Below are 10173 nucleotides of genomic sequence, written 5' to 3'. Positions count from 1 at the left end.
TCACATGTAAAGGTGATTATTGAAACTGCTTTGGAGTGGCACAAACTATATCTGCTTAAGACAGTGAGGATGTAGGGGGAAAGTTGTCTGCTGACGAGATTGTAAATTGTTCAATCCCTATATGAAATAGTTAGAAAATTCCTCAGAATATTAGAAATAACATGAGAAATGGACCTACCCTATAGGGGCTTGGCAGTTTCTCTCCTGGGGATTTATTCAAAGAAAACAAAACAAAAAATAACAGTGTTATTAGGAGTATTGCTTGTAATAGCACAAAAATGGTAGCAACTCAGATGGCCAACTACAGACAATTAGTTAAGAAAGTTATGATATATACACAGAATGGGATACTACTCAACTGTAAGAAATCATGAAATCCTCTGTCTTATCTTATGTGAAACTTAAAGCATTCATACTGAGGTAAGCCAAAAGGAGAAGGATAAGTACCAGATGATCCCACTTATATGTGGGACTTAAAAATCAAGGAACAGAAGCAAAAAAAGTACACAGGGTGAAACTTGGACTAGAAGTGGTCAGTTGCAGTGAGGCCAAGTATTAGGCAGCCTGGGTGGGGGGCGGGCAAGTTAACTTTGGGGTTCCAGAAGCCCCATAGTGGAAGTCATGTGTGGATGCCTGTCATGGAGAAATAAGAAATTGGGGAATTGGGTAGTAGCGTAGCAGGTTAAGTGCAGGTGACACAAAGTGCAAGGACCAGTGTAAGGGTCCCGATTTGAGACCCCGGCTCCCCACCTTCAGGGGAGTTACTTCACAAGTGAAGCAGGTCTACAGGTGTCTAACTTTCTCTCCCCCTCTCTGTCCTTCCTTCCTCTCTCCTTCTCTCTGTCCTATCCAACAATAAAATAACAAGGGCAACAAAAGGGAATAAATAAATAAATAAGTAAATAAATAAATAAATAAATTGTTTAAAAAAGGAGAAATAAGAAATTGCATTTTTTCCTTCTGAATTTAAAACAGATTTAATTGTTTTATTAAAAGAAAACATCCTTTAAGAATTGTTATCGGGGGAGTCGGGCTGTAGCGCAGCGGGTTAAGCGCAGGTGGCGCAAAGCACAAGGACCGGCATAAGGATCCAGGTTCCAACCCCGGCTCCCCACCTGCAGGGGAGTCGCTTCACAGGTGGTGAAGCAGGTCTGCAGGTGTCTTTCTCTCCTCCTCTCTGTCTTCCCCTCCTCTCTCCATTTCTCTCAGTCCTATCCAACAACGACAACAACAATAACAACTATAACAATAAAACAACAAGGGCAACAAAAGGGAATAAATAAATAAAAATAAATATTTAAAAAAATTGTTATCGGGGGTCAGGGCGGGGCAGGACGGGGCGGGGCGGGGCGGGGCGGCTGTGGCAGAGTCCCGAAGGCCACGGCGAGCTTGGTGCAGCCTGCACCAAGTGCACCCAGCGCTACCCCTTTGAGGAACTCTCCTAGGGCCAGCAGCTCTGCAAGGAATGTCGGATTGTGCACCAGATCATCGTCAAGTGCACCTACTGCAGGTCGGAGTTCCAGCAGGAGAGCAAAACTAACACAATTTGTAAGAAGTGTGCTCAAAATGTGAAACAGTTTGGCACGCCCAAGCCTTATCAGTACTGTAACATAATCGCAGCATTCATTGGCACAAAGTGTCAGAGATGCACAAATTTAGAGAAAAAGTACGGACCGCCTCAGACCTGCGAGCAGTGCAAGCAGTAGTGTGCTTTCGATCGGAAAGAAGAAGGAAGAAGAAAGGTTGATGGGAAGTTGTTGTGCTGGCTCTACTTTATCATACAAGAGAGTTTTACAGAAGACAAAAGAACAGAGGAAGAGCCTGGGATGTCACATTCAAATTCCTCTTCTTCATCCCTCACCAAGAAAGACCAGCATCAGTCAAAGCACAATCACCACCACCACCACCATCACCACCATCACAGCAGTAGCCATCACAAAATTAGCAACCTGAGTCCAGAACAAGAGCAGGGACTGTGGAAACAGAGCCATAAATCCTCTGCAACAATTGAGAATGAAACTCCAAAGAAAAAGCCCAAATTGGAATCTAAGCCATCTAATGGAGATAGTAACTCTATAAATCAGTCAGCAGATAGTGGGGGAACAGACAGTTTTGTCCTCATAAGTCAACTGAAGGAAGAAGTGACATCACTTAAGTGTCTCTTACAGCAGAGAGACCAGGCCATCTTAGAGAAAGATAAAAAGCTGGCTGAACTAAAGGCAGACTTTCAGTACCAAGAGTCAAATTTGAGAACAAAGATGAACAGCACGGAAAAAGCTCACAAGGAAACCATAGAACAACTCCAGGCCAAAAACAGAACTACTTAAACAGGTTGCAGCATTGTCCAAGGGTAAAAAGTTTGACAAAAGTGGAAGCATACTAACATCCCCTTGAGAAAGTAGTTACTCACAAGCTTAGTATTTCTGCTAAAAATGTAAATTTTGGGGGGGCGGATCTGTGAAGCCCTTACATTCTGCTTAGTGGAAAAATATTTTTGCACACCAAATGAATTTACGTGTTTCCTATTCACTTTTGTAACTGATACGCAGCATTTTTTAAGTTGTAAAACATGCAGATGAAACTTCAACTGGCTTGAAGTACCTTTTTAATTGTTCGATACCCAGGAACTCTCTTGCCAGCACTAGTGTTACACAGTTGTAAGGGGGTTGTGGACAGTGGTCTTCAGGGAGCAGGACATGACATGACATGATACTCAGTAAGAACTGGCGGGGAAGCGGCAGCAGGAGTGGCCCATGCAACTTTGCATTCTGCAGTGTGATCATTTCAATGTGCTTTTCAACTCAGAAAAGCAAAGCTTTTAAACAAGGGACATGGGAAACACTGGCTTTTGGTAATTGTGTTTTTACTTTGCATCTACATTGATTTGGGGAGGAATCATGGTGCTTTTGTTACATGACCTTTAGAGTCTGTAAATATGTTTTTAAAGTTCCATCATTAAATCAGTAGAGTGTTCATTATCAGTGTAGGGACCAATGTTTATTGTACAGTCTCCAAGATAAAATACGTGTTTTGTTTGTAAAAACAACTGTAGATTTTTACTTACAAGTGCCTTTTTGCCACCTAAAGTTTTTTATTTATAGGAGTGCTGATCTTTTGTACATATGGTTTGTTTTAAAGTCATGTTTATAAATGTTTGTATATAAATGCATATATACAGAATTGTCAGAATGAAGTCGGAGTTACTTGAAAAACATCTGAGGTTGCACTGGAAACTAATAATGCATATAGACTTTTTAGATGACCTTTGTGGACTGTTTCTATGTGACACGGGCAGATGGTGGTTGTAGAAACTCATGTAATTATGTCAAAATACTTCCCCAAAGACTTAATTTTAAATCACTCCTGATAGAGTAATTTTATTTTTTATGTCATCTGGTTTCATGTTCATTTTTTGTTAGTAATATTTTTCCTTCTGTAAGAAATTTAGGGGTTTTTTCTGCCATGATCAGTATATATGATTTTCCTATAATATGTGGTTATCTAAATTAATATTTATATGCACCATAATTGATTAACTTTAAAGCAGGTCTGGGTAAAATTAAATAACTTGATCTTTGAATGAACTGGAATCTACTGTAAAAAAAAAAAAAAAAAGAATTGTTACCGGGTGGAAGGTAGATAGCATAATGGTTATGCAAACAGACTCTCATGCCTGAGGCTCCAAAGTCCCAGGTTCAGTCCCTTGCACCACCATAAGCCAGAGCTAAACAGTGCTCTGGTTAAAAAAAATAAAAAGGTAAGTTGCTTCACAGGCGGTGAAACAGGTCTGCAGGTGTCTTTCTCTCCTCCTCTCTGTCTTCCCCTCCTCTCTCCATTTCTCCCTGTCCTATCCAACAACAACAACATCAGTAACAATAACTACAACAATGAAACAACAAGGGCAACAAAAGGGAAGAAAGAAAGAAAGAAAGAAAGAATTGTTATCAATTTTACTGCCTAGGAGAGAATAGTGCAGGACTTGCATGCATGAGGTCTTGAGAAACAACTGCTTGTAAATCATCATTTCCATAGTAAAACAAAATTTAAAAACAGTATTTTCCTGATTTTGTGGCTCATAGTATAAATGAAGTAGTTTGGGATGAAAAGCTTAAAAGAAGGACGAAGTTCAACTAGACAGTCTTTAATTCTATAATATAGGACTTGAATCATTAGTTCAATTACAGACAGTTAGAAGACTGCAAGTTCTAAAAGATTTCCTTCACAAGTATAACAGTTGGGTACTGCTAGTAGTAGTCACTTTCTCTACATATTGCTTAGTAAGATTACTTACAGGGTGGAAACTGGCTACTCCAGAGAGTGTGAAAATAGAGCTTTCTATATCATTTCCTAGCTCAGAACTTGCTTCAATTCTATTCCTTTCTGCCCAACTGAAGGGAGGAGAAATAAACCCCATTTGTATGTTAGAAAATTCAACCTGCACCCACAGGGCTGGGAGACTATATTCTTCAGGGTAGAAATCTCTAGTTTCCTCACTAGTTTGACTGAACAGTACTGACATACCATTGCAGCATCATTTGTTGTTTACCTGAAACTCACCTTTAATTGGGATTTTAATATTTTTATTTACCAAGTCTTGTGTTAAAGGTTAACCTATGTCCTCAAATTCATATTTTGAAGTTCTAACCCCCTAGTGCCTCAAACTATGGCATGATTAGATAACAGAATCTTTAAAGATGTGTTAACTTAAATTAAGTCATTAAAATGTGCCCTAATGGTATACAATTGACATCCTTATAAAAAGAACACACAGGCAAGCACAGCAAAGACTTGGAGAGAAAATCGTATTCAAGTCAAAAAGAGAAGTCTCAGAAGACACCAAATCTACCAACACCTTAGTCTCAGCTTGCAGAACTGTAGAAAAGTAAATTTAAGTCCCCAGTCTGTAGTGTCTGTTATGGTAGACCTAACAAACTAGTGTATCTGGCATCCATCTTTGGAGAAGTCTCTAAGTAAAAGATTATACAGAATTAAGAATAAATGTGAAAATTGATTAGAACAAGGGAAAAAATCACAACAAATTATTAGCTCCTTGAAGATTTGAGTCTAATTCTTCAGAGACCATGTAAGCAATCAGACCAACCCACAGCTCTTCGAAATCATAGAGAGCCCATGCAAGTAAGAGGTTCTTAAATATGAATTTTATTAGTATCACTACACATTTAAATCTGCTGGGGTGTTTATATATATTTTAATCCTTTTCTGTTTATTTCCTTGGTTTCACTTGGTTTTCATAGCAGTCTCTCAGATGACATAGTTGGGTATTTATAAAACTGTCTCTTCAACCTTTAATTTTTTTTTTAGACTCTTTTATTTCTTCTGGGGGTTAGATTTTTAGCTTTTCAACTTCACATAAAAATAGATCTTAAATAGTGTTTATAGAACACTATAAATTTCCCAGATTAGAACTATTTTAGAAACATATTGTTAATTTAATGATATGACTAGGGGATAACTTTTCATCTATATTTTATAAAGTATAAAAGAGAAACTAGGGGGAGTCAGGCGGTAGTGCAGCGGGTTAAGTGCACGTGGCGCAAAGCGCAAGGACCGGCTAAGGATCCCGGTTCAAGCCCCGGGCTCCCCACCTACAGGGGCATCGCTTCACAGGCGGTAAAGCAGGTCTGTAGGTGTCTATCTTTCTCTCTCTCTCTCTGTCTTCCCCTCCTCTCTCCATTTCTCTCTGTCCTATCCAACAACGACGACAACAATAATAACTACAACAATAAAACAACTAGGGCAACAAAAGGGAATAAATAAATATTAAATAAATAAATATTAAAAAAGAGAAACTAGGGATAATATAATTTTCCTTTAAATAAAAAATTATAGAAACATTTAACTTTGGATATAGCACGTACATTTATAAATATATATGGAAATTACCTTGTCTGCCCACAAGGCCAGTGAGGCATGCATTATTCAGAGACAGGGCCAGGCAGTGGCACACCTGGTTAAGTGCTCACATTACAGTATGCAAGGACCCAGGTTCAAGTTTCTGGTTCCCACCTGCAGAGTGGAAATCTTCAAGAGTGGTGAAGCAGGTTTGCAGATGTTTCTTGGTCTCTCTCCCTCTTTATCTTCCCCTCCCCACCAATTTATCTCTCTCTCTATGCAATGATAAATAAATAAATATTTTTAAAAGATTATTCAGAGAGACTTAAGTTATGTGTCCGGCTGAGACACTAAAGATGTCTCCACTGAATGTGCACCCCTATAGGAAGGGGAATGAACAATGGAACATCCCTTTAAGGGCCAGAACCTTTTTTATTAATTTTAATTTTTTTATTTATCTAAAAAAGGAGACATTAACAAAACCATAGGATAAGAAGGGTAGAACTACACACAATTCCTACCACCAGATCTCCGTATCTCATCCTCTCCCCTGATAGTTTTCCTATTCTTTATCCCTCTGGGAGTATGGACTCAAGGTCATTGTGGGATGCAGAAGGTGGAAGGTCTGGCTTCTGTAATTGCTTCCCTGCTGAACATGGGCGTTGACTGGTTGATCCATACTCCCAGCCTGCGTCTCTCTTTCCCTAGTAGGTTGGGGCTCCGGGGAATCTGAGCTCCAGGTACATTGGTGAGCTCATCTGTCCAGGGAAGTCTGGTCAGCATCATGCTAGCATCTGGAACCTAGTGGCTGAAAAGAGAGTTAATGTACAAAGCCAAACAAATTGTTAACCAATCATGGACCTAGAGGTTGCAATAGTGCAGATGAAGTGTTGGGGGGGGGGGGTTTTCTCCATTTTGTAGATAGCTAGTAGGTATACTTTTGTTATATTTCAAAGGGCCTGTAGCTATACTAGCTTTTTTTTTTTTTTTCCTCTGAGCCTGAAATCTGATAGCAGGTGGATCCAAGTTATTGTCTGGGGAGGTGATGTCATGTCTGGAAAAGGGACAGAAAGCTGGATCAGGGAAGAGAGTAGCTCCTTAATATGGGGAAGGAGTATAAATATTGTTGACTGTAAACCCCATTGATTTGATTTGGTCTGGTACTCATATTCAGCTGAGGAGCCTATGTGACCTCTGCATCCCTCTAGATCTGAGCTCACATTCTGTGGTCATGAGTAGGAACATTCTAAGCTGACACAATATTGACCCATCTTCCTCAGGTATAGCATAGACTATGTTGTCCAGCCTCCCTTCAGAGGATGGAACATTCTCTACCGTTGTTGATCCAAGTTGAGGGCAAGATCCTATGGGGAGGGCCACAAAGGGTCTATTTTGTTGTTCCTGATAGAGATGACCTGTAACAATGGAGAGAGGGATTTATTTGAGGTCTATATCCATTATGTCTGTTTGGGAATCTCAGGACTCCCTGAATAGGGCCCCAGCTGATGGGGTGGCCTGATAGTGACTAAAGAGTCAACATTAAAGTATGCCAGTCAGGGCTAGAACCTTTTTATAGCAAGCCTTACAATACATGAAGAATTCCAACTTACAAAGAGGTTGATTGAGCAAGAAGTAAAACAATGAGGTGCATGGATAGCAGCTTTAGGATAAAGAAAGCAATAATAAAATCTTCAAATATTCCAAACCTAAACATAGCCTCTAAATTACCACTGTTTCCACAATTACTGATTCTCCATATCCATATTGGAGTCAATTTAATCTAGGTATCTTTGTGTTCTGAATGCCTTTGAATGATGTCTCTTTAATGTTTGAGGGGTCTGCAGATAACTTTATTGGGAACAGTCCTTCAGGTGCTGGATTAAATATTAACTATACATCAAGTTTGAAGCCATCACATATATAGCTGGAATGTGCTGTTACAGATGTATATTTAATATATGCATATGTATATTTGAACATCCTTTTGTACATATATATTTAGTACATTTCTGAACTCTATTTTATTGTGGGGTGGTTAATGGCTTATAGGCTTAAAGTACAGTTATCTTAAAAGCACTAATTATGCTAGGTTGACCAACCAGTAGAAAAGCAGTCAAATTAAACAAGTTGTCGTAAGCAAGTACTAAATTTTTGTGGCTATGATTCATATATACTTTAAATATTATATATGAAGTTTCATGGAAGATTTTTTAAATTCAAAACAATAGATTTAACTATTTGCTCAGAAGGAAATATCTTTGAACATTACTATAGATTTCATTGCCTGGGAGAGAGTAGCGAAGAAAAGCAGAAGACTTGCATGTTCCACCCCAACACTATATATGCCAAAATGATGATCTGGTTCTTTCTCTCATTCACAATATTTTTATTAAAAGGTCAGCTATTGAGCTGGGTCACAGCACACCCGACTGAATGTATGTACTCATTACCATGCTCAAGGACCCAGGTTTGAGCCCCCTTTTCTCCACCTGCAGGGGAAAGGCTTCATAATCAGTGAAGCAGCGCTGCAGGGATCTATCTTCTTCTCTCCTCTATCTCCCCCTCTCCTCTCAACATCTGTCTTACCAAATAAAATAGAAAGAAAAAAGGAAGGAAAAGAAAGGGAGAAAGAAAGGGAGGAAGAGATAAAGAAAAGAAGAAAGGTCACATAGGCTTCTCAGCTGAATGTGAGCCCCAGATCACATCAAATCGATGGGTTTTACAGACAACAATATTTATATACCTTTCCCATATTTGGGAGCTATTCTCTCCCTGATCCACCTTTCTGGTCCTTTTCCCAGCTATGACACCATCTTCCCAGACAATAACTTAGATCCACCTGCATATCAGATTTCAGGCTCAGGGGAAAAAAATAATAATCTAGTATATCCACAGGCCCTTTGGAATAGAACTAAAATAGGCCTACTAGCTATCTACAAAATGGAGGGCCCCCCAACTCTTCATTTGCACTATTTCAGCCTTTAGGTTCATGGTTAGTCAACAAAGGTACTGTTTCTTTCTTCCATGATATGTGTATGCATACCAGTTCCACCACCAAATTAGATCCTTCACCATTGTGCCTTGGGTCCCCAGTGTCCTCCCATCCCCCTCTCCTGCTGCCCATGTCTTGTAGCCTCTAACACAGAGACAATCAATGATTGCTTAAGAGACCTAGCATTGCTCACAGTAAGTAGCAAACCCCAGCCACTGAGTCTCTTGCCTTTTAGTAGTTATCAAGATCAAAGAAATTTTAAGACAATTCATATCTGCAGAACGGTTTGATAGGGGAAGCAATTAAGGAGCAAAATATATATATATAGGATGTGCCAGGTTTGTTATTCAGTAGCTAAGGGTTGTGGTTAAAGTGATTGTATTTTTAAAACTCTTATTGGGATAGAGTCAAAATGGATGTATGGAATCAATACCTAAACTGACTCTTCTCAAGAAATCTCCTCAGATTCTGGCATCGTTACGGAAAAAAATTATCCATAATACAGCTGTCAGTGTAACAGCTCAAACATTACCAAATAACAAGGCAGGGAGTTTCAGATCAATTCCTGAATACCTTTCTACCTCAACACTCAGCCTTTTATCTTTTTCCAAGCTGGCATGGAACAAGCTGATTGTAAGAGTCCATCAAGGTGCTGACCATATCAAAAGTGAGAGCAGACTGGCTACAAACAGAATCCACCAAGGTTTCCATTCAGATACTGGAATGCTTAAATGAGAGTCCACCGCTTGCAGTAGTTTTCTCTCCTTCGTTCTTTTGTCTGTGGGTTTTTCATTTCAGCCCAGTAGGAGAGATACTACAGAGGAGGGGACAAAGAAATCAAGGTGAAAAATTATAACCTATTTATAAATTGGCAAAGGGAGCTGGAAAGGACAAAGTTAAGTAAAGCAGTGACTCTCCCACTGCACCACCACCCCCAAAACCCAGCCCCAAGCATAGAGGTGGCTTATTTTGGGAAGCAGGAGCACCAGTGAAACAGGCCCCTTATAGAAAGAAACTCCTCTGGGCAGATTCCAAAGCTGAACTTGCCAGAGAGTACATCTTTTGTCAGAACACAGCGGGGTATGCCTAAAACCTTGCCTGACTTGAACTGAACTTCAGACAACACTGAACAACCTGGCGGGGCTTAGCAGTCTGCTCACTGAAACAACCAGCCAGCCAGCCCTTCATTTCAACCTTCACTCACTATTGCAGCAGAGAACTGCAAAAATGTGTACTTTGAAAACTCAGGGAGCCTCATCAGAACAACATCTTCCCTGTTTCGTTAATTCACTTAGTTTGTTAATGCCTTCTGTGGCTTCACTTGTGCT

General features: G+C 39.7%; 1 pseudogene; it reads left to right on the top strand.

Annotated features, from left to right (window-relative positions):
* The first annotated feature begins 278 nt into the window (after positions 1-278).
* Positions 279-3848, top strand: LOC103128450 (protein FAM76B-like; annotated as a pseudogene).
* Positions 3849-10173: the final 6325 nt, after the last annotated feature.

Source organism: Erinaceus europaeus, chromosome 4 (assembly GCF_950295315.1).
Source record: "Erinaceus europaeus chromosome 4, mEriEur2.1, whole genome shotgun sequence".
Lineage (NCBI taxonomy): Eukaryota > Metazoa > Chordata > Mammalia > Eulipotyphla > Erinaceidae > Erinaceus > Erinaceus europaeus.
The sequence above is the reverse complement of the archived record's forward strand: the minus strand, read 5'-3'. Positions and strand labels throughout refer to the sequence as shown.